Source organism: Balaenoptera physalus (genome assembly GCF_965194825.1).
Source record: "Balaenoptera physalus genome assembly, chromosome: 14".
NCBI classification, from domain to species: Eukaryota; Metazoa; Chordata; class Mammalia; order Artiodactyla; family Balaenopteridae; genus Balaenoptera; species Balaenoptera physalus.
Window position 1 is genome coordinate 5,983,075 of NC_138893.1, and position 22,871 is coordinate 6,005,945.

General features: G+C 54.2%; 1 long non-coding RNA gene across 3 annotated transcripts in view; it reads right to left on the reverse strand.

The window, feature by feature from the left end:
• Positions 1-217: 217 nt before the first annotated feature.
• LOC309643160 overlaps positions 218-22,871 on the reverse strand; it is a 29,886-nt gene continuing 7,232 nt past the window's right edge. For 2 of the 3 annotated variants that reach the window (XR_014253592.1, XR_014253593.1), the window contains 2 exons: positions 20,252-20,372; positions 14,198-14,739 (listed from right to left, as the gene is read on the reverse strand). This is a non-coding gene — a long non-coding RNA (uncharacterized lncRNA). Of the gene's footprint in view, positions 4,212-14,197; positions 14,740-20,251; positions 20,373-22,871 lie in introns of those variants that run through there. The other variant, XR_014253591.1, reaches the window with a different exon arrangement.

Below are 22,871 nucleotides of genomic sequence, written 5' to 3' on the forward strand. Positions count from 1 at the left end.
TGCGCTTCGACCTTCCCCGCCACCCAGAGAGGGCAGGGAAACCACGGGGATGCGGGGTCTGGGCGGACTGGCTGGGGTGCTCCCGAGTGGACGTGGAGACTAGGCAGGCGCCCAGCCTCCAGGCTCCGGGCGCGGTGCGCATCCTCAGCCATTTCTCAGAGGGGGGAGGCGCGGTGGGAGCGCGGCCTCTCTTGGGGCCGGAGGCGGGAGGAGGGGAAGAGCCCGGGTGGGGGAAGGGGAACCTGCGCGCTTTCTGCGCACGCCAGGGGTGAGCCTGGCCTGTGGCTTCCAATGTCCGCGGTCGCTCTAGGGTTGTCCTAGGGTTAGTTTGTGAACCCGCCTCTTTAGGACTGGTCCAACCAATGAAACCAGGAAACTGACTGGAGCTGGCTCTAATGGGGTGCTTGGAGGGTAGGTACTCTCTCTCCCCAACCAAACAGAAGAATTCTTAGGATGGGGGGCTGACTGGGTAGCAGAGCAAGTAGCGAGAAGGAACTGGAGCCCCAAAGAATTTAATTTTTGCCCCAAGAAATGATGCCCATAAACACATCCAGTACTAAAAAGGGAAGACTCTGGGTCCCCAACATGGGGGGTCCTGGAGGTTGGAGGTGAGCTCTAGGCCTCTGTGGGAAAAGTCCACTGTTCTACTCCCACCCGCTAGCTGCCTTTGTGGTCTGGCCCTCACCTAGGCACAGAAGAATGCATGTCCAAGGGGCCTTGGGGTGGGAGGGTCCAGGGTACCTAGGCCTGGGGTGCCCCTATTTCAGTGTCTCTTCTTCCTGCTGTGCACAGAGCCCCGCCCTCTTGCCTGGCTGAGCTCGGGGCTGAATAAGAGCTCTGCACATCACTCTGCAGATATGAAGTCAAAGTGAAGTCACCCTCGCAGGCAGGAGGAGGAGCTGCCAAGACAGGCTGGCTGGGGACTCTGCCAGGCGAGATGTCCAAGCCGGCCTGCTGGCTGGAGGCCAGGGCACAGTGCTGCCAGCTCGGGAGAGCCACCCTGCGGCCACCAGACCTTGTGTTGCCTGCCTCACGCTCCCCGAGCCCCAGGCCCTTGGATTTATGGGGCTGGAGTTGGCCATGGGGGACTCCCCTGGGTGTAGACAGGCCCGACCTCTGGTGCTAGTAATAACTACCAAGGCTGCACATTCAGGCCTGTGCACAGGAAAGGGACCTGAGTGGGAAGGGAGGGCCTGAGGGGAACTTCTCTGTTACCAACAGGCTCCCGTGGCAGAAGAATGCAGAAGGAAGAGGGGTGGCCTGGCCCATTCTTCCAACCAGCCCCACCCCTGTGCGCCCCAGGGACCACCCTGGCCAAGCCTTGGCTGACACCGGTCAGGCTGGATGTCTGGTTGTGCTCTGTGTGACCACCTCAAGGGCCCATTTGAGGCTGTGTTCCTTCCTCGGTCCTCAGACCCTTCCACTCTCCTGCACCACCCTTGGGGGTCTTGAGAGGACATCTGACACTATGGTGGGGACATTGCCCTCTTCTTAGAAAAAGGTCTGGGGAGCCTCATATGTGTACCCCTGTACCCACATGTGCCTACACCTGCGTTCACGTACAGGGATATGCACGCATAGCCTTACCTGCGTGCATGCCCAGAGATCTGACCAGAGGGGGATCCAGGAGAGCGCAGAGGTGAAGTGCTGGGCTTGCAGACCTCAGGTCCTGCATATCCATAAGAGACCCCGCTGTGAGACTCAGACAAGGCCTGACCTCAACTCTTTGCCTTACTCACCCTTCCATGGGCCCCCTAATGGAGTTGTTTTTCTCCTCTGAATTTCCTGCCCCACCTTCCTTTCCTCCCTTCCTTCCTCTGCTCTCACCTTCTCCTCATTCCCCTCCTTCCCTCCCATTCTCTGCAAGAATCTCTTCTCCATTCCTTTGCCCCAGCACAAGAACCAGGCTAGCTGCCTCACTGGGGCCTCAGCGTCTTCATCTGTAACACGGAAATCACGATATAGTAACTGCCTTGCAGTGTTATGGCTGAACCCAAATGAAGCATTGACAGAATCAGCAGTTTCTGGCTCCCCAGAAAATGAGCTTTTTTTTTTTCTTCTCTTCTTCCAGGGTCCTCTGAAGTCCAAGGAGCTGTCTGGGTGGTAGGCTGGGGGCAGTTGCATCGTGTGAAGGTTGAAGGTGTGCTCTGAGTTGTATCCTGGCTGGGTCCCTGGTCTGTGTGACCTCGGCATGTTTGCAACGTCTCTGGGCCTCAGGAAGGCAGAGCTCCATCCCCCCAGGTGCCTGAAGACAGGTGAGTCCCCGGCAATCAGCATGAGCTGTCACTGTCATCATTGATTCCCATCAGCTGTAGACGCTGAGGCCGAGGCCAAAGCGGTCAGTGGACATTGCTAAGGTAACACGGAAAGCAGCTGGTCCCTAAATCAAGCTGTCTGCTGCCCTCAGCTCTGGCTCCCCACTTGTACAGGTAACGAATCACACCTGTCTGGGGATGGCAGCCAGTGAGACCGGCCTGCAGGAGCCAACACCTGTCTCTGGCCCTCCCCATAGGACCTGCAGCTTTCTCAGTGAAAGGAGGGAGAACCCTGGGACCCCAGAGTCCTCTCTGCCACAGCAGCACTTATCTGGGCGTATACTTACACATTCGGGACCAGTGGGTTGATTCATGCTGACGCCTCACTGAGACTCTGGGGGCTTGGCTCACACCGAGTCCCCAGCCCGAGGGTACCACTGGCCCGAGGCCGCTGGAACCTGATGGGGCCTCAGGTCTGGCAGTGCCCGCCTCTTGCCTCAAGGACACCAAGGAGAAGGCCCATCCTGGCTCACGAGTAAGCGTAGTAATAACAGGGAGCTTGAACTGGCGAGTCCGGCAGATATGGCCTGAATGCTTTTTAGAAAAAACATCTCCCAAGGCAGTTTCATAATCTGCCTTGTAATGCAGATTTAGACAAGTTTTTACGAATGCACTTTTTCAAATAGGTCTTAATGGATCCTTTGCAGTAGTTACAGTACATTGTGTAAATGCAAACAGAAGGCTTTTTGAAAACATGTATTATTGATCAGAAAGGCAGCAGCAATTAGAAGCCAGTGTGTCATATCATTCAATGCACACTTCCTACACAGCCCCGCTTGTGCTCTCTCATAACTTTCTGACAAATTATCCTGTCCCTGGGAAGCCCTTTCTTTTCCCTTTTGCTTCTGAGAGCGAAGGACCTCCCCGTCAGTTACTAGCTAGAGGTGAATGAAAAATTAAGCTTCCCTTTACCATCGCAAAACCTATTTACGACTTCTCCAGTTTCAAGACTGAAATGGCAAAACCTTCAGGTAAGATGGATGATGCTTCTCGACTTGGTCTATGGGCCACAGTGAAAAAAAACAAAACAAAACTGGTGACAGAGAGCATGTGCTGTGGGAGGGCAGAATCACAAAGCTGGGGAGGTCTGAGCCAGAAGCCCTGCAGGGAAGCCTGCTTTGTGGGAGGGGTGTTCAACCAGGGTCCACAGGGAGGAGCTCTGGACGCCCCTCCCCAGTCATGGAACCTAAAGTGATCAACCAGCATAAAGCTGAGACTTGTTTTTGCTTAAAAATCCATATTTGGGTCTGTATTTCACCCGATCTGCACATTTCCCATTTGCCCTTCTTCTTGAAAAGTTCATTTATTTAACAAACATTTTCTGGGCACTTACTGTATTCCAGGCACCCTTTCCAAAGTACAGTGAACTAAACAAAGACCCTCCCTTCTGGGTGCTTCTTAAGGACAATCACCAACACGTAAGGCACACATGCAGCACAGTCGGAAGTGACCCCAGCTGGGGTGAGACACGGGGTGGGGTGTTTATCAGGGCTGGATGTCCTGGGGAGCTGACTTTGGGCAAAGACAGAGCTGTGGGGACAGCGCTGCCTGCAGGGAGGTGACAGGACGTGCTTTGGAGTTCCCTGCGTTGCCCCAGCAGGGACGAGGGGCCATCCTTTGTCTCCCCGTGAAAGCATCTTCTCAGCAGCCTCACCTCACCCCTCTGGAAGATGCAGCTCTGGTCTCTGAGAGGGTTACAGCCTGCAGGATCTGCAGAGTGAATACTCTGGCCTGGGCAGTCTTTTGGAGCCGAAAAAACCTGCTGTGCTCTTGGTGTGCTGACAAATAGGAAGTCCGTTGACTTAACGCCCTACGATGTCTTCCAAAGCCTCCTTGCCCAGGATGGCGTGGCTGCAGCTCCAGGCACAGTGTGCAACTTCCACATTCATCTCAGGCCTGCGGGCGATGAGGTGGTTTGCTGTGAGCTGGAGGGGAGGGGGAGGGGGGGGCCAGCCACCTGCCCTTGGGGGGTGCCCAGTGTGTGAGGGCACAGCCTGGGTGGCTCCCCCAGCCCCCTGTGCTTGCAGACAGGCCCAGGAGAAGCAGGGCACTTACTTGCCCCCTTCTCCCCACCCCCACCCCAGAAGTGCCCCGAAGACCTCGCTCAGCTGTTGCAGCAGCCCCAGGTGGGAGGGAGCGCTGTTCTCAGGTAGATCTAGAGTGCCCTCCTTGCTTCCTCTCCAGCACCTCCCTAGGGTTGCTACCTGAGCTTAGGCGCACTGGGGGCTCCCAGCCCTGCTGAAGACCCCTACCCAGCCTGGATGGGGCCCCTCCCTGCTTGCTGAGAAGCTGGCCAGCCAGGCCTTCATCCCCTAGCGCTGTCCAGTGGAACGTTCTGCAGTGGTGGTAACTTCCTGCTCTGTGCTCTCCAACGCGATGGCCACTGGCCAAGTGTGGCTGTGGAGCACTTGAAATGTGGCTGGTGTGAATGAGGAACTGAATTTATAATAATGTAAAATTAAATAGTCACATGTGGCTAGTGTACTTGCTGGGCGTTGATGCTCTAAGAAACACCTTCCCAGCCTCTCTCGGAGGCTTCTGGGGGCTGGGCAGGCTCCTAGCCCAAACCTCCCCCACTGGAGGGAGAGCGGAGAAATCAGAGCCTGCCGATTTGCCAGCCCCAGTGGGCTCTCTGATCCAGCAGCTGCCACTCTGTTTCCTGGTGGTGTGAAGATGCCATAGTCACCCCCCTGCCCAGAACGACAGTGGCATTGCTGGGGTTCACCCTGGGCACGCTCTCTCACTCGCCCTGGGGAATCTTCTGTGGCCATGCCTCCTGAAATCCCTGCTTCCTGTAGGCAGAGTGAGCGCTGCAGGGCCCTGCTCTCAGGGGCCTCTTTGCAAAGGGGCTGATGAGCTCGTGCATATTAAGATGCGGTGATGAAGGGCTGTCAGGGGACTCTGCGCGGCAGCCTGAGACCCAAGGGCCTGCTCGCTAGTGCTGGGAGCTCAGCACCCGGCCCCTCTCCAGGGCCCTTGTCCCTCTGCTCACAAGCGCCCCCCCGTGGTCCCAGACTCCCCACGTGTTCTCTGGCCACTGACCTCCACCGGCTGTTCCTTCTGCCTGGGAAGCTCTTCCTGCCTCCTCCTGGCCCCTTCTGTTGTTCAACTCCTATTCAACACTCAGAAGTCTCGGCTCCAAAGTACCCCTCTCCCCAGTCCGTGCTCAGATGCTCCGTCTAGACAATCTGAAGGGGGCCCAGTGTGCGTCCTGGTTTTTGTTTTTGTTTTTTTGGCCGCAAGGCATGCGGGATCTTAGTTCCCCAACCAGGGATGGAACCCATGCCCCCTGCATTGGAAGCGCAGAGTCTTAACCACTGGACCGCCAGGGAAGTCCCGCTTCCTGGTTTAACTGTGCTGTATTTATCTCTAGCCCTCTGTGTGGGGACCTGCTGAGGACTCAGAGTGCCGGTCGGGTGACCTGCCGTGAGAAATGACCCTCGTGGCCAAGAGGACAACCTGGGCAAAGGCACAAGGTATGCTCAGGAGGCAGGAGGGAAGGGCGTGGCCGTCTGTGGTGACAGCATCAGTGCTTGCCACCCGTGTGCACACTCACACCCCTTTGCGCCCCTTCTTCCTCTGGGCTGCCCTCTCAGTGTGAGTGGGAGCCCGTCTAGTCTATAAACATCAGCAGAAGGGGCGACAGGAGCAGGGGCTGGAGCCGGAAGACAACTCACAAGGAGGGAACAAGGCACCCCAAATAAATCATTTGGGGCCTGACATTTGGAGTGTTTGAGTTTGAGACCAAACACAGATGCCCTTTAGATAAATACATTTTTCAGACGTGTTCTGCAGGAGAAGTTTATGACTTTAATAGGTTTTTAGTGTCAGACGAGCATCGGGAAGTGTTTTGTTGAGGGACTTTCTCTTAAAAGCTCAGAATCCTTCTTTTCCCTCCGGCCCTTTAAACATAAGGATACAGAGATCCTCAGCAAGGGAAGCTTCTCTTACTCCTGGTTCCCTGGGGGTTGGCTCTGGGCTGGGATAGCTCAACTGAGGAATGTTCTGGGAGGTTCTGAAGACCTCAGTGCTCCAGGCCAGGGGGGGTGGAGGATGGGGGGGTCTCTCGGGAAGCTGATTTAGAAGCTTAGAAGCATCCTCCTGCCTCAGAGCAACTCCTCCTCTCCTCCCCAATCCCCCCACCCAGAGGAGGCTGATGGCTGGTCCTCAGGGATGAGAAGGGCTCTGTGTGGAGGACGGGGGTCCCCCTGAGGCCTCCGGAGGTTGGCAATTTTCTGTGGATTGGAAACTTTACAAAGATCCCTCACGCTGAAGCCCAGGAGTACGAAGGAGCTGAGCTCACCACAGGCCCTATGCCAGAGAGGAGACACAGGAGAAGGTCAGATGCAATCATGTCTGGAAGCTTCTCCCTTCCGACTTAGAGACAGGCCCCCACCTGCCCATCCTGGGCTCTGTCCCAGGACCTCCAGGGAGCCCCGGGTCCTGCAGCCGCCCGCTGCCCAGCTCTTGCCTGAGCACCAAGTGGCCCCATGTGGGGCTGCTTCTAGTACCCCATGCGTGCTGCTCAGCCCTCTGCCTGCCCCCCAAGACAGGGGCTGCGTTGTGAGGGGGTGGATGCCATCTCTCCCATCCTTGAATGAGGCCAGCGTGGAAGAACTCACCCCAGGTCGTCTGTGCTGTGGCTCTGGGCCACATGGGGAGGACCCCTGGCCGAGCTGGACTGACCTTGGGCTTGTCTTCCCAGCACAGTGGGTGTGGGTGGGTCGGGGGCCCACGGCACCCAGGTGGGAAGAGGAGGGGCCCACTGAGACCCAGAACCTGGCTCGCAGAAAACACACAGATGGAACTGAGAGGAAGCCCAAGTGAACTTAGTGGTGGCGCGGGCTTCGGGGGCACAGGCAGGCCACTTCCTAGCACAGCTGTGAGATGCGCACTGGGGTAGTGGGGGATGGGAGAGAAGGGACAGTTGTGTCTGTGCTGTTCTCCAGACAGGACATCTCCCGGGGGCAGGAGGAATGTTCTCATCAACCAGTACACCGAGACTCCACATTGATTGCAAGGAGGTCCCCTCGTTCCCCTCAGGTGACACCTAAGGGAGACCTTCTGAGGACACCTGGAACCACATTTTCAACAGCTCCAGCTGCTGTAACTGAGAAACCTGACCTCAGTTTTTCCATTTCTGTGGATAATTCTGCCCTCCCACCCTGCTCCTCCATCTCCCGCCCCCTAGCCCTGGCCCTCAGGGGCCTGTCTCAGACCCTCTCCTCACCCCAGACCCCTCTCCTGGTCCTGGTCATTTTATCCCAGGCTGTGTCAGGAATGAACGAACAAGGAGATGGATGCAGAGAGGCTGGGACTGAGCAGGGACCTGGGTGCCGGCCCTCCCTATCCCCACCCAGCCCCCCACCCCAGGCCACTAAGTCACCTCCTCTGCCCCTGGGACTTGCCAAGACCCTCATCAGGAGTCCGCCTAAGGGATGGATGAGAAGAGTTTGGATGAAGCACCTATAATCTTCTAAAGCTTCGCTCCTGCCTCATAATTATTTCCTTACAGGATGCAGACGCTTGGATACGGCCAATTTCTTAACCCCATTCACAACAACCTCTTTTTGTTTTTTTCACGGTTGTCTTGGAAGCAACTGCCCACAAACTGAAAGCAGCCTATAAACTACATATCATTGTTGGGGTCTCTCATGACCTTGCCTGTGTGGGGGGGCCGGAGGGAATGACCTCTGTTTTATTTCCCAGGTGGATACCCTGGCTGGGGCAGGGGCTGGGGAGGTTGATTGGTTACCCATTTGCATCTGTAATTTATCAGCATTCTCAAAATCCTAAAGGTTTGGGGCTTAATTATTCATGTCTGACCCCTAGAAGAAAGGCTGAGTGAGGTCGCCCTGGATGGCAAAGCTGTGGGGCCTGAATCATCTCTCCTAGAAAAGGAGGCAGGTCCTGGGTGGGCGCAAGTGAGAACAGCTCATGGCTATGGACATCCCACCTGGGGGCAGCCCTGGACTGGAGCTTCTAATTCGTTCAGGGTCACAGCACCTGCCCGGGTGGTAGCAGCATCCCATTTTACAGGTGAGGTGCCAGCCCAGGGGTTCTTTCTCTGGGCTTCCTTCCCGCACTCCACACTGCTCCCGGTTCTCAAACGCTAGTGCAGGGCTGGTCAAACACAACGGGAGCCCGCCCCTCAGGTTCCAAGGCTGCCCTCGGGACCAGTTCCCAGGGGTTCCTGATGCTGCTGGTCCCGGGCCCACACTGTGGGATCCGCTGCCCCAGAGCATGATGGGATGGGAGAGATGCAGGTAAGGGTCTCAAGGTGGAAGGTACTCGCTTCACCCTCCCGCCGGCACGCCCTGTCCCCAGTGAGCCTCTCCTCCTCTGCGTCTCTCCTCCCTATTCCCAGCCTCCTTCCGCCCTTGGCTTACACCCGTGGTCCTGGCGTCGCTGGGAGCCCACCCAGAACACCCCTTCTTCACTCCCATGCAGGGACTCACCTGAGTTTGCATACAGCTGTCTCCCCCTAACACCCATTTCTTTAGCTGGGTCCCTCATGTGAGACTCAGGCCCGTTGGAGTCCACTGGGGGACCCAACACCCTCACTGTGTAGGTAAAGGGGGGGTCATTTCTGTGACTGGGCTGGATCCTACTGCGACCTGTGACCCAACCCTTGCACGGTACTGAGCTTCAAGGAGGCTACAGCAAACGCATTTCCCCCGTCTGCAGAGCAAGAGGGCTATCGCCATCGCCATCACCCAGAACACGCCTGCTTTGCTCCCCTGCAGGGGACCTATTTCTTCAACTGGGTCCCTCAGAGCAAGACGGCTATTGCCATCTTCCTGACGACCATGTGCACAGCTCTAGGGGACTTGGTCTCTGCCAAGGCATGGTCACTTGGTAAAGCCTGACTCAGCACCTGTGTATGGCCAAGGGGGGGACTGGGGAAACTGAGGGAAAAGGGGAGGCCAGGGGACCCTGCACCCTTAGGGTCTCATAGACCCCTCCAGACAGCACACATAGGTGGCGGTGGTGGCGGTGGCAGTGACTCTGGCTGGCCTGTGCATTGCTATTTCCAAAGACTGAGTCTTTGGAGCAAAGGAATTTTCATTCCTTTTTCATTAATGAAAACCTTGCAGCCAGAGGAAGCACCCCACTAAATGACTGATACTCCATGAGATATGCACTGCTCAGAAATGTCTCCTAGTCAATGAAGAAGAGATAACAGTCAGTGGAATAAAAATTAATCTGGCCACTATAGGAATTAATATAAAAACATCAGATGCGGGACTTATAAGGGATGCCACCTCCAACTAACCCTCCCTGGGTTAAATACCCCAGGGACGATGATTTACATTCTGTGCTACAGGCTTCTGCCGGCATAATCGATAGGGATGAAAAATGGGGCCACCCAGCCGTGCCTACCCATGGGTCTGGGGAAGGGAGCCGGGGGGGGGGAGTGCCTAGGGCTGCCCTGGAGGCTGCTGGGAGCAGGGCCCATCAGAGCCATCCACTCTTTCTTCCCCTTCCTCTACCTCCCTGGTGAGCCCCAGGCCTGCGGCTGATGGGTTTCTCGAAGTCTGGGTCATGGCACCATCTCACGAGGCCTCACCCCAGCGCCCGACTCCTCTGGGGGTACAGGAGGCGGCCGGGGGAGAAGAGGGCAGGGCAGGCTGGGCCAGGTGCTGCCGGAGACCAGAGCAGTGGGACCCCCACTGAGAGCTGGGCTTAGGTGAACCTCCTGACGGTAATCAATCACTCACCCATCTTTGCTCTGCAAGAATTACCGCTCCAAACTCTTGGTTTAGGGTGGAACTTGCCTAAGCGACTGTTTATTCTCACCATCCCAAACTTAGGATCTGCTGTTTCAATCGAGGAGCTTTAAGTCTAAGCCCTTGCCGGTCAGGCCCCGGGGTGCTTCTCTGCAGGGAGCTTCAAGCTGGGGCTCATGCCCAGAAGCAGATGGGCCTCACCACAGCTGCAGGGCTGGCCTTCCTGCTGTGCCAGGCGAGCGGCGACTTATCCTCGCTCCTCCATGGTGAGGGCCGTGCTTGCTCAGCTTTGCGCCATGATGCACCAGCCACACCCGGGTTGGGGGTGGGCAAGCCAGTGTCAGGGCCAGCCAGGTTGCCCCCAGCTGGCTCCCTGCTCTCCATCCTGCTTGGACCTGCTCCTGGGGGGCGGGGCAGAGGAATACCCTGTCATGGCCCTCGATGTGGAGACCCCAGAGGAGGCTGATGCAAGGAGGACAAAGTGTGGACCCCACAGCCCCTCCCTGCCAAGCCCCGACTGTCCCGCAGCCACACTGTCTACTCTGGAGTTCCGGCAGCTGTCCGGGGTGGGGCACCAGCTCCCCACTGTGCCAGCCTCTCATCACGTCCTGCCCTGCCCTCTGCTCTTACGTGAAACACTAGTCATTGCTCTTCAGATGTGTCGTTGTCTGCTGCTGGACTCTGACCGTACAGCCCCCAAGGAAAACTCCTGTAGCGCTAGTAGTGAGGAAACTTTGGGGGGAAGGGAAATTTTGGTCCCTTGTTTTTGATGACACAAGAGCCTGGCCCTTCCCAGGGAGGCCTACTGGTGTCTCCTTTGTGTGCCCCACCCTGAGCAGCCTGGCAGGGTGCCCTGGGTGATCGCCACACTTCTGCTCACCCTCACAGTGGGTGGACCCGGGGCAGGCCTCCATGCCTTATGTGGTGCAAAGCCAGGGACTAGTGACCTCGAGCAATCTCGGGGATGGAAAGGCCCAAAGGGACCACTCAATCTAAGCCTCATCATACAGATGGGGAAACTGAGGCCCCAGAGAGATGGGCCAAGGCCACAGAGTAAAGCAGGCCTCCTGGCCCCAGGGCAGTGCCCTCTCCCCTCTGCCCACTGAATCGCCCATGATGCTGGTCTGGGCTACCGTGCAGTCATCCTGAATCCTACTGAGACAAACATAAACCCTAATATTATTCTTTTCATTGTATTAGGAGTTGAATTGCATCCCCCCAAATCCATATGTTGGAGTCCTTAACTCTCTGTACCTCAGAATGTGACCTGAGGTCACACTGATTTGGAGATAGGGTCTTTACAGATGTAATCAAGTTAAAATGAGGTCACTGCAGTGGGCCTCAATCAAATATAACTGGTGTCCTTATAAACAGGGGAAATTTGGACAGAAACATGCACAGAGGGAAGTTGAGGTGAAGAGACACAAGCTGAGGAGAGAGGCCTCGGACAGATCCTTCTATCACGGTCCTCAGAGGAACCAACCCTCATTTCAGACTTCTGGCCTCCAGAACTGTGAGATAATAAACTTCTATTGTTCAAGCCACGCAGTCACGGGAAACTGATAGTGCCTGGTGCATTCTAGGTGCCAAGGCCCTTTTGGGATGTTGGCTCTGATGTTGCTGGGATGGAGGTCAGAGAATTGCTGGAGATGTGGGCTTTTGGAGGCATGGAGTGGACAAGAGAGCCATAGCCCACATCTCCTGCTGTCTTGGTGATGTTTTCTGTACCCACTAATGGCAGAGACCTTGGATCCAAAACCCCATGGTGACCCATCTAGGGCACCTCCAGCCAGCCAAAGAGATGGAAGGAATGGGCTACTGAGTGCTTGCTTGTCCTTTCACGTAGTAACAGGTCAGTGTTGTTCTAATGAAAAGGACTTCACGGGCATTACTGGTGTAGGCGTAATCACACAATATGTATTTTAAACAAAATCACAGACCCCCACTTGGTGAAACTTATTCCAGAGAATTTCAGCGTGTTGTTTGATGCCCCATTGACCCACCCTGCTCAGTGTGCTTTTGCTGTCACAGCAGCCCTGCCACTGGTGGTTTTCAGTGGAGGCTTAAAAAAAAGCAATTTCTCCGCAGGCCAGAGCTCAGCTTGCTGTAAGATCACAGGAGGGATTCAGAGACCTCACAACCTTTGGGAAAATGATCAAATATCTCATTCTGAAGGCTAATACTTAACATTTTGCTACCATGAAAACATTTCCCATAGAAACCCCCAGGCAAAGCTTCCAGGCATGATTCACTTCCCCTCCCATGCATGGCAGACCCCCTTGAGTGGCTCTCACAGACCCAAACCAATTAAAGCTTCCCAGGACGAGGAGCCCTGGGTCCGCACACATCCTCAGTAGGTCATCCACAGAGCGAGTGCTGCATCCCTGGGACAGAGAAATTCAGGGAAGGCGAGGGATCACCTAGGGATCACCTAGGGCACTGTTCTCACGTCTATTGTTCAGTCTATTGCTGAATAACAAACCATCCCCAAACTGTCTTAAAACAACACCATTATTTCTTTTGCTTATGAGTCTGTAACATAGGTAGTGCTCAGCTGGGGTAGCTTGTCTCTGCTCCACTCCACTTAGCTTAGGGTGGCTTGCAGGCGGGGCTGGAACCACCCAAGGTTCTCCCTCATGTGACTGTGGTTGGTGCTGGCTGCCAGCCCAGACCCTCTGCCTTCACTGGAACCGTCCACCAGGACACAGACATACAGCCCTGTAGGAGCAGGGCTTCCTTACAACATGGTGGTCAAAGTCACATCACCTTCTGCGTCCTAGCCTCAGAAGTCACCCTGCATCCCTCTGCCATGTTCTCTTCATCACGGCAGCCATGAAGCCCTGCGCAGTTTCAAGGAGAGGGGAAACAGAATCTGAATGGGGGCGGTGGGGTGGATGGCAAGATTCTGGAACAGCATGTAGGGCAGAAATATTGCTGTGGTCATTTGGGGAAAATGTAGGCTGCCACATCATGGCCCAGAGGTCACACCAGGGAGTCTGGGTCAAGGGGGCAGGTTCCCAATATGATTCACCATCAGGAGTTAGGGACACAGTGCAAAAAATGCCTCCCTACTGCCGCTGAAGTGAGTCTGAGTCAATACTCCACAGGCCACACCTGTGTTCCCCTTTGGCCCCGTGGGCCCATCAGCACAAAGACCAGCCGTAATCCTCTCTCAAGGCTCCTCAGCTTTGGCCGTCTGTGAGGCCAGGACTCTCCAATCTATGGAATGAGTCACCGGTGGAATCTCCTTCAGCAAATGACCCACTCAAAGGGAGGATTTGTCATGCCTGGGGCGTTTTATGAATCTTGTTGCTTCGTCTGGCAAGCTGTGATTCCATCAGTAACGACACAGCCAGCATGAGGTGATGCTGCCAGGGCAGACGCTCTGATCAAGGGCACACGGGAGGGACGTGTGGCCCCCGCCCGGGCTGCCTCTTCCCACCTGCCTCAGGGGGACCCTGGGTGGTCGGCTCCTCCCAGCCAGGGTATTTGGGTGGGGCAGGGCTGCAGCCTCATCAAGCTTGCACTCTATACCTGTGACACTTTTGTGAGTGACAGAACGCCCTGAGCCAGGCCCCCCTGGACCCCAACACGAGGGGGGAGCTGGCCAGGGTGCAGGGACAGCTGTTGCACACAAGGACCCAGGCCCACGCCCTGCTCTTCCACTGCCTGGTGTGGGCCAGTGTTCACCGGCTCACCTGAAGCCTCCTTCCTCACCTGGCGCACAGGTGACACCCACCTTGCAGCAATATATGTCAAAGGGCTCAGCCAGAAGCACTGACTCCAGCCTTGTCTAAGCCTGAAGGCTGAAGGCCTCCACCGCACTGGGCCCGTGGTGACCCTCCGCTGTCCACATGCACTCAGAGCCCGGCAGCCCTGGACGTGCCCATCTGCCTGCCGGCCGCCCCACACCCACCCCGGACCTCTCCTCACTTGGCTTCCCGGACATAGCCCCTCCTCTTCCTCATCCGTGTGCCTTCCTCGGCTCCATTGCTAAACATGGATGTGTTCACAAAGGATGCCCATCCTGGGCCGTCAGCTTACCCCACACTAGCTCCTGGATGACCGACCTCATCCAGGCCCGGCTTTGAACCCAGCCCACCCCGCCCCCAACGCTCCCCTCCAACCCGGCTCTGCTCCCTCAGCCCCTCCTCCCCCTTGAAGTCCACTTACTGAGCTGCCTGCCCTCCATGGCCTCCAGTGGGCAACTCAGGTTTAATGCATCAAAAACAAACTTTTTTTTTTTTTTGGCCACACCGCACAGCTTGCGGGATCTTAGTTCCCCGACCGGGGATTGAACCCGGGTCCTCATCAGTGAAAACGCGGAGTCCTAACCACTGGACCGCCAGGGAATTCCCCAAAACAAACTCTTAATTTCCGCTTTTCCCACCCCCAAATCTTGCTTCTCTTTCAGTTTTTCCCGTCTTAGTAAAAGGTGCCATATTCACTCAGTTTCTCAGGACAGAGACCAAAGAGTTAACGAGTGATTCCCTTCTGTCTTTTATACCTTGAATCTGATCCAGTAGCATGTTCTGTTGGTTCTCCAGAGCATATTCAGAATCTCACCCACCTGTGTTGGTCATGGCCACCTTGGTCCAAGCTGCTGTCCTCTCCAGGCCGTTGCAGTGGCCTCCTGTGGGGCTCCCACCTTTGTCCTCAACGCCTTCTGTCCTCCTCACAGCCCCAGAGTGATGCTGGGAAAAAAACAAGGCCCATCACATGGAGGAGGCAGCTGAGGCCCCACCCCAGCTGGGGCGATATCTCAGCAGCTGCACCAGTTTGCCTGCCCCTGAGTCTGCAGCCTACAAGATGAGTGGTCCAGAGCCTGCTCAGATGGGTGGGTGCTTCCCCACCTCAGCTCACCCCATCTGCCTGGCCTCAGCCTCCTCCCCCTCCCGCTCCCCCTCCTCCTCACTCCACTTGGCCTCCTCCAGCCTGCTGTGCTTGTCCTTAAATACAGCATGCCTGCTGGTACTCGGGCCTCTGCACTGGCTGTCTCCTCTGTCTGGGAGGTGCTAGTCCCACATGCCCTTGACCTCTCCCTACTTTGCCCAGATGTCTGCTCAGATGTTCCTCAGTGGCTACGCTCTATGAGCAGTACTCCCATGCTCTCCCTGCTCCACTTCACTTTCCTTAGAACCCTGTTATATTTGCATTGTTGTATTTGTTCGCATGCTCATTTGCACGTGTGTGTGTGTGTGGTTTTACACTATAATGTAAGCTTCCAAGAACAGGGAGTTGGCTCTTCTGTGTCCCTGGTGCCTAGAACAATGCTTGGAACATAGTAGAGGCTAAAGAAATAGCTGCTGATTAAATAACTGAGATGATGATTCACCCACATCAGGACATGTGGCTTCCCTGGGTCTTCCCAATAGCTGTGTGCTATTCCATTATGTGGATGCGCCCAAGTTTAATTAACTGGCCCCCTACTTGAGGACACTGAGCGTTTTTATTCTTTTGCTATAATAAACAAAGTTGCATTGCACATCTTTCTATACCTATCTTTACATTCATGTGTGAATATAGTGAAAAATCCATAATTCCAGGCTCTGGACTTGCTGGGTCAAGGAGTATGTGCGTTTAAAGCTTTGGGTGATAGTGCTAAACTGTCCCCCAAGAGTATTTTTAACAAATTATGATTTTTAAAATATTTGAAAACATGTATTTAAAAGAATGAAATTAGCACCACTCCCTTATAGAGCCCTTGAGACTCCGAGATCTGGCTCAGGGACCGAGTGTCATTTCACAAGGGTGAGGCTGAGTCTCAGAGAGGGCGTGAGGTCTATGATTTCTTGACCGTGGGCATGGTAACTAGGATGGCTCCAGTGCTGGGGTCTCACACCCCAGCCTCTTTTACTCTTACAGAAATCAACCTTCAGTGCCTGTCACTGGATCACGTTGTAACACAGGAAAATAAAAGGACAGTCACTGAGGGTGGCTGTTTTCCTGCATTGTAAAGAACTTCTTGAAGTTCACCAGCACCAACCCAACAAGCATCTATTTAGTGCTGGCTATGTGCTGTGATGGTGTAGGTGGTGAGGATACAGCCTGCAACAACATAGAAAAGCCCTGACCTCAGAGAGCTTGCATTTTCACTTGAGGAGACAGACAGTGAACGGAATGGTAAGTCGGATGGGAAGAAATACTATGAGAAAACCAGCAGGAACAGTGTGGTCGCCAGTTTCAGAAGTGGCTTCAGGCGGTCACACCTCCAGGTGCTCACACTCTTGTGCAATCCCCTCCCTCTGAGTGTGGGCTGGACATGGAACTTGCTTTTAATGAATAGGAAAGGCAGAGTGATGGGCTGGCACTTCCAAGACTAGGTTACAAATGACCGTGAGTCTGTCTTATTGGCATGCCCTCCCATTCCTCCTTGCTCACTTTGATGTTTCGAGCAGCACCAGGTGGGCCCATGTGCAAGGGACTGAGGGCAGCCCAAGAGGAGCTTATTTCTGCCCACAGCCACGTGAGACAGCCTGACGCAGATCCAGCCCTGAGAGGACCACAGCCTAGCCAACACTTTGACCGAAGTTATGAGAGACCCAGGGGAACAGCTAAGCCACACCCAGATTCCTGACCCATAGAACCTGCGAGATAAATGTACAAATGTTGTCTTAAGCCTCTACATTTTGGGCTAATTTGTCACTCAGCAGTAGCTAACTCATACAAAGAGGAGTAGAGAGTGCCAGGGTAGGGGGTGTAGTTTAAAATAGAGTGGGAGGGGAGGAGTTATTTGAGAAGACTTGAAGAAGGGAGAGACTGAGCCCCAGGATCCCAGGGGCAGAGTTAGATTCCGGGACAGGAGTTGGTGGGAACTCAGGAGACAAAGGTAGCTGGAATAGAGTGAGAGGGGCGAGAGGCAGGGGCAAGGCAGAGAGGGTGGAGGGATGTCACGCTAGCATTTGACCTTCAACTCTGAACTTGGGGAAAGGGAGCCTTTAAGACTTTGAGCAGATGCACATTTTAACAGGCAGGTGATAAGTGTTAGGGAAGGTGGGGGGCAGCAGCAGGGAGATGGCCAGAGGTGTCAGATCCTGGGTTTACTTGAAAGGTGACCGCAGGATTAGACGTGGGGTGTGAGGGAGAAGTTCCTGCATCTAAAGGCAGGTGGTGGCGGGCAGGTTTGGGGAGACCTGGAGGTCGGGGTTCACAGGCCCTAGACGCCTGTCCGACCTTGAGGCGGAGGGCTGAGGAGGCGGTTAGGCCAGGCAGCGTGTAGAGTGTTTGTAGCCACGGGACAGGAGTGAGTGTGGGGAGAGGGGAGGAGAGGACCGAAGGGTGGGGAGGCCAGGGCAGAGAGCCTGCAACGCAGCCGAGCACAGGGTTGGGCAGCGGGACCGGAGCGCTGAGTGACCACAAGGCGAGGCTGAGTGCTGACCTAGCAACCTGACGGTCTGAGTCCAACAGAGGGATGTCTGAAAGATGGGCAAATAACAGTATATTCGGACCTGATGGGAATGATCGAGCTGGAGAGGGAAACACCCAGGACGCAGCAGGGAGGGAGGCGGCTGGAACCAGGCCTGAGAGAGGGAGAGAGAAACGTCCCTGGGAGCCAGTCGGGAAATCAGAGCGTCTGGTCCTCAGGAAGTTCCGGAGGACGCAGGTGCCCCTGCAGCACACGCCCGGCCCCTGACTTCCCGCGGCAGACAAGTGACCCTGGGGGTGACAGAGCGAGCTGGAGCCGAGCTGGGCGACTGCCCTCGGAATTTCCTGACCTGGATGAGGTTCAGCCTTTAATCTCATATTGCATCTACAGCCTTGTCTCATGTGGTTTGTGAGAAACGGGGGGAAAAAAAGTGCTCCTAAGCTTTACAGCCAACCTAAGACACATTTGAGTGAGATCTAAGGTGCTGGGGACTGGACAGAGACTCTGGGGGCCTGAGCTGAGGGTGCAGTCTGGGGTCCGAGCATGCTGGGCTGCAAGACCAGGCCCAGGTCCAGGTGCCCGCTGTGGGGCTGGCCTTCCTAAGCCTCGGTTTCTTCATCTGGCAAATGGAGTGACTGAGAACACCACCTCACAGGCTGTGTGAGCAGGAGCCCTTGGGGGGCAGTGACTCTGTGTAGTTCTGGGAGAGTGACCAAGGTGGCACCAGCAGGTGGGGAGAGTGCCCTGGAGAGTCAAAGTATTGCTCTGCCTGGGGGCCAAAATCACTATGAGAGTACAAACTTGCCACTGAATTGAGGAAAAACCGCTTGTTTGCTACAGCATCTGTTTCCCTTCCTCTTCATCTGGGCCTAGGAGGATTTGGTGCCTCTCCATGGCCAAGAAAGCAGGTAGTAAGAGCAGGACCCGAGGGCTCGATGTCTTGACAAATGGAATTTTCCTTCTTTTCTGGCCTCTTGGGAGAGATATTACTTCCTCCATTGATGCAAATGTGTTCAAAGTGCACTTCCCACAAACTCAGAAATATCGAACTGCCTTTCCGCTGAGGCCTGGGACTGTGGCCTTGGCCCTCCTGCTGAAGGTGGTCCGTGCCTGGCCACAGAGCCAGCACCTGGCACTGGGGCAGAGCCCAGGTGCCATGATGTGTGAGCCAGGGGAACCTGCAGAAGGTGTGCAGAGGAGAGCAACCCCAGGAAGCACCTGGTGCACCCCCTTTGCTTTGCAGAACTGGGGCCCAGAGAAGGCATTGAGTTGCCCAGGGCACGCAGGGAGTCCTGGGCGCCCAGCCTGCTTCTCCTCCCCTGGCCATCTCAGACCAGGATTTTTCTGGGAAGCAGCAAGGAGGTCTCAGCCAGGAGTTGGTCTTCAGCCAGGAGTTTGGGTTTCAGCCAGGAGTTGATATTTGTTAAAAGAGTTGGAAAAGGTGAAGCTGTTATCAAGAAACAGTATCTGGGGTCTGAGTTCACTGCATGGTCTCAGGAACTAGATACCATCAGCCTGGCCTGCCCAGCGGACATGAAAGGAAGCTGTGGCGGTCACACATGGGAGCCGCCTCCTCCCTGGCTGGCCTGCCCAGTGCTCCCAATAGCCCAGAAGATGGAAAGCAGGTTACCAGTCCAGGAGGAAAGGAGTAGAGATGCCCTTGCTGCCAAGGGCTGGGTCTAGAAACCTGACTGCTTCTGGCTCCTTCACTGGCCTGGAGCTGGCAGCAATGGTCATTTCTGGCAGAGAGGTGCCTGGGTTTGGAAGTTGGAACTGGGGGCTTTGGAAGCCCTGGCTCCTGCTCTGCAAGGCTCTCAGCCCCCAAGAAAATTCTAAGTCCCCAAGAAAATGTGAGCTCTCAGCTGGTCCCCATAGCTGGACATTTGCCTCTTGTTTCACAGTGGGTGGGCCTCTATTTAGATGGACCCCAAGAGCAGGAGAAAATGTTTGGTGAACCTCACCACCCACTTCCGATTCACTAAACATGGTCACACAGATTTTTCTTTCATGGGATAAAGAAAAGAATGGCAGGCTCTGCAAGGTCGTTCCCAACCTCCTCTCCCTTGTGATCTGTGCTACTGAGGCTGAAAAGCTAACTATATTCCCAGCCTGTCTTGAACTAAGTGTGGTCAAATATCACAGTTCTGGTAAAAGAGATATGATTGGCAGTCAGCTGGGGGATTCTGGGAAGGTTTGTTTTCTTGATAAAAGAGCCATATGTGGCTGGTATTTCCAGTTTTCTCTCCATTTCCCTACTTCCTGCCTTGCAGGTGGATGTGATGTCAGGAGTTGAGGCAGCCATACTGTAACACTGAGGCAGAATGTATGAAAAAGAGGCAAAGCACTTGCGGAGACAGGCCCTGATATGGCTGAGCTGCTGAACCCAGGCCAGCAGCTGTCAACTTGCAGGACTCTTGTAAACTGAGGTAAAACGAAACCTTATTAATTTAAGCTGTTGTGTTTGGAATTTCTGCAGCTGCAAGCATTGCTGGCTAATGCACACCACTGTAGCTATCAGCCAGTATCACATGTGACAGTGAAACCCTAGCTGCATTCCCATCGCATTTTGAGACAAGGGTGTGTCCACTGTAACCACTAGGAATGATAATAATACAAATAACATTTTTGAGTGTTCATTACATGCCAGCAACTATCCTAAACACTTGGCATATTGGCTCATCTGATCTTCCAATAACCCAAGGGGGAACATTTTACAGGTGTCAAAACTAAGGCACAGAGAGGTTGAGGGAACTTGCCCAAGTTGGTAAGCAGTGAGCCAAGATGTGAATGCAGAAAGTCTGGCTCTAGAATCCATCCTCACAATCACAGATGGTACTCACCATGTATCTCTACGATCAGGAGGCAGGGAAGAACAGCACAGCCCTGACGAGGCGTCTTGTCCTGAGCTTCACGGCCACCTCATTCCCTCCCTCCACGCACTGCTCTGGGGAAGCCAGCTACCTGCCAAAGGAGGGTGGAGAGCCAGGATCAGAGCTGGGGAGGTGCCATCTAAAACGTTTGAGAGGGACTTCCCTGGTGGCGCAGTGGTTAAGAATCCATCTGCCAATGCAGGGGACGTGGGTTCGAGCCCTGGTCCGGGAAGATCCCACATGCCGCAAAGCAACTAAGCCCGTGCGCCACAGCTACTGAGCCTGCGCTCTAGAGCCCGCGAGCCACAACTACTGAGCCGGCATGCCACAACTACTGAGGCCCGCGTGCCTAGAGCCCGTGCTCCGCAACAAGAGAAGCCACTGCAATGCGAAGCCCGCGCACCGCAATGAAGAGTGGTCCCCGCTCATCACAACTAGAGAAAGCCTGCGCACAGCAACCGAGACCCAACGCAGCCAAAAATAAATAAATAAATAATTTATTTTTAAAAAAAGTTTTAAAAAAATTAAAAAAATAAAATGTTTGAGAGCCTCAGGCTGGGGGAGCCTGTGGGGCCACTTCACAGAGAACCGAGACCTTGGGCTAAGGCCTCTCCTCTGCTCCAGGGCATGTATGAGCGAACACTGCCAAGATTTTCTCCTCCTTCTTCCGTTTCCAAAGCTGATTGACCTCACTTCTGATGAACATCATTTTCTTTATTTAAGAAATTTTTTAAAATAAATTTACTTATCTATTTTTGGCTGTGTTGGGTCTTCGTTGCTGCGCGCGGGCTTTCTCTAGCTGCTGCAAGCGGGGGCTACTCCTCGTTGTGGTGCGCAGGCTTCACATTGCGGTGGCTTCTCTTGTTGCGGAGCATGGGCTCTAGGCGCCGGGGCTTCAGTAGTTGTGGCTTGTGGTCTCTAGAGCACAGGCTCAGTAGTTGTGGCGCACAAGCTTAGTTGCTCCGCAGCATGTGGGATCTTCCCGGACCAGGGCTCGAACCCGTGTCCCCTGCACTGGCAGGCGGATTCTTAACCACTGCGTCACCAGGGAAGTCCCTTCTTTATTTTTAAAGCTACTTGAGTATTCAATAATACTGTAGAGTCTTATAGCTGGGGAGCTGGCTGTCTCTTCTTCACCTGTTATCACCTAAAGCTTTTTTTTTTATTGTGAAAGTAATACGTGGCTGCTATAAAACCTTCAGATAGTTCACAAGTGTGTGAAATGAAAAGTATAATTTTCTGCTCCCATGTTTTCAACTTCCACAACCTTCACCCACAACTCAGAGGGATAGCATTGCCTAGGAGATTAGAGGGTGTCCTTTCAGTTTTCCCTACACAAACAGACTCACCTATGTAAGATGCACACATCTGATCTTAAATTTTTTAAAAAATCAGTCTATACATGGCATTCTGTAAGTTGCTTCTTCTCTGAAAATAATTCATGGACTTAAATTTGGTTCATTGATTTCAATGTATGCTGGGTGTTCTTTAGGAAGGAGTACTGCAATTTCCTTAGTTAACTTTGTGTCCATGGACACTGGTTGTTTCTGACGTGTTGCTTTTGTGTGCTTGTGTTCTAGTTTGGGTTGAAGAGACTCCTACAAGTGGCATGGCTGTGTCCATGTGCACGCCTATCACCATCTGACAGGTATGACAGGTAGGGCCAAATGCCTTTCTTCACTGCTTCTCTAGTCACTCTCCCAGCGTGCTCCTCACCCATGCCTCACTAATCCTGGATACTTTCAGTCTTTAAAAATGTTGCAAACACCCCAGTCACAACATCCAGTACCCAAACCTTGGTTTCTAAATACAGTCTCCACTAAAAGGAGCCAGGGACCAAGGCTCCTCGGAGAAATGACTGATTCCAGGGCTGGGACAGGGAACTTAAAAATGGGCTTAGGATAGCTTGCTGTGACAGAAAGTAAGGAAGTAATCAAACTATGATGGGGACGTGTCAAAGGGACACAGGAGACAACTTGAAGGGGCTCCCACTGACCCAATCAGGACATTTTGAGCATTAAAGTAAGTATCAATAATTACAGTAATGAATTATAACCACTAGAATTAAAACTCCATGCATCTATAACGGGATTAAATAAGTAAATAGAAAAGCAAAAGCTAGTCTTTGTAGTAGAACGTCAGCTAATAAATGTAGATGGAATTTAGAAAAATTATCATTTGGCAACAATTGTAATAATAATTGATTCAGACAGGGGTCATCAGCAGATGCTAAATTTGTGGGTGAACATTTGAGCAGCAAGAGTGGAATCACTGTACTTGTTTATTACAAAAGGAAAAGTAGTAACTTGGGGCCTTCCCAAGGCAGACCGGGGTCTGGGGAGATAAAGTCATGGCAGCCCTTGTGCAGTGGGGTGTGGCTGTGGGAGTGGGGACGGTCAGTGCTCCAGCCGCACATCCTCTCCGTGGATGATCCTGAAAAGCTTCTCAGGGGGAGCCCAGCAGCCCCCACTGATGGCCACCCCTCTCCTCTCTCTCACTCCTGCCTCCTGCCCTCGCCTTCCAAACCAACTACCCACCCCACGTCCTTGTCTCAGGCCCGGCTTTGGGGGACTGAGGCAACATGCTTGGT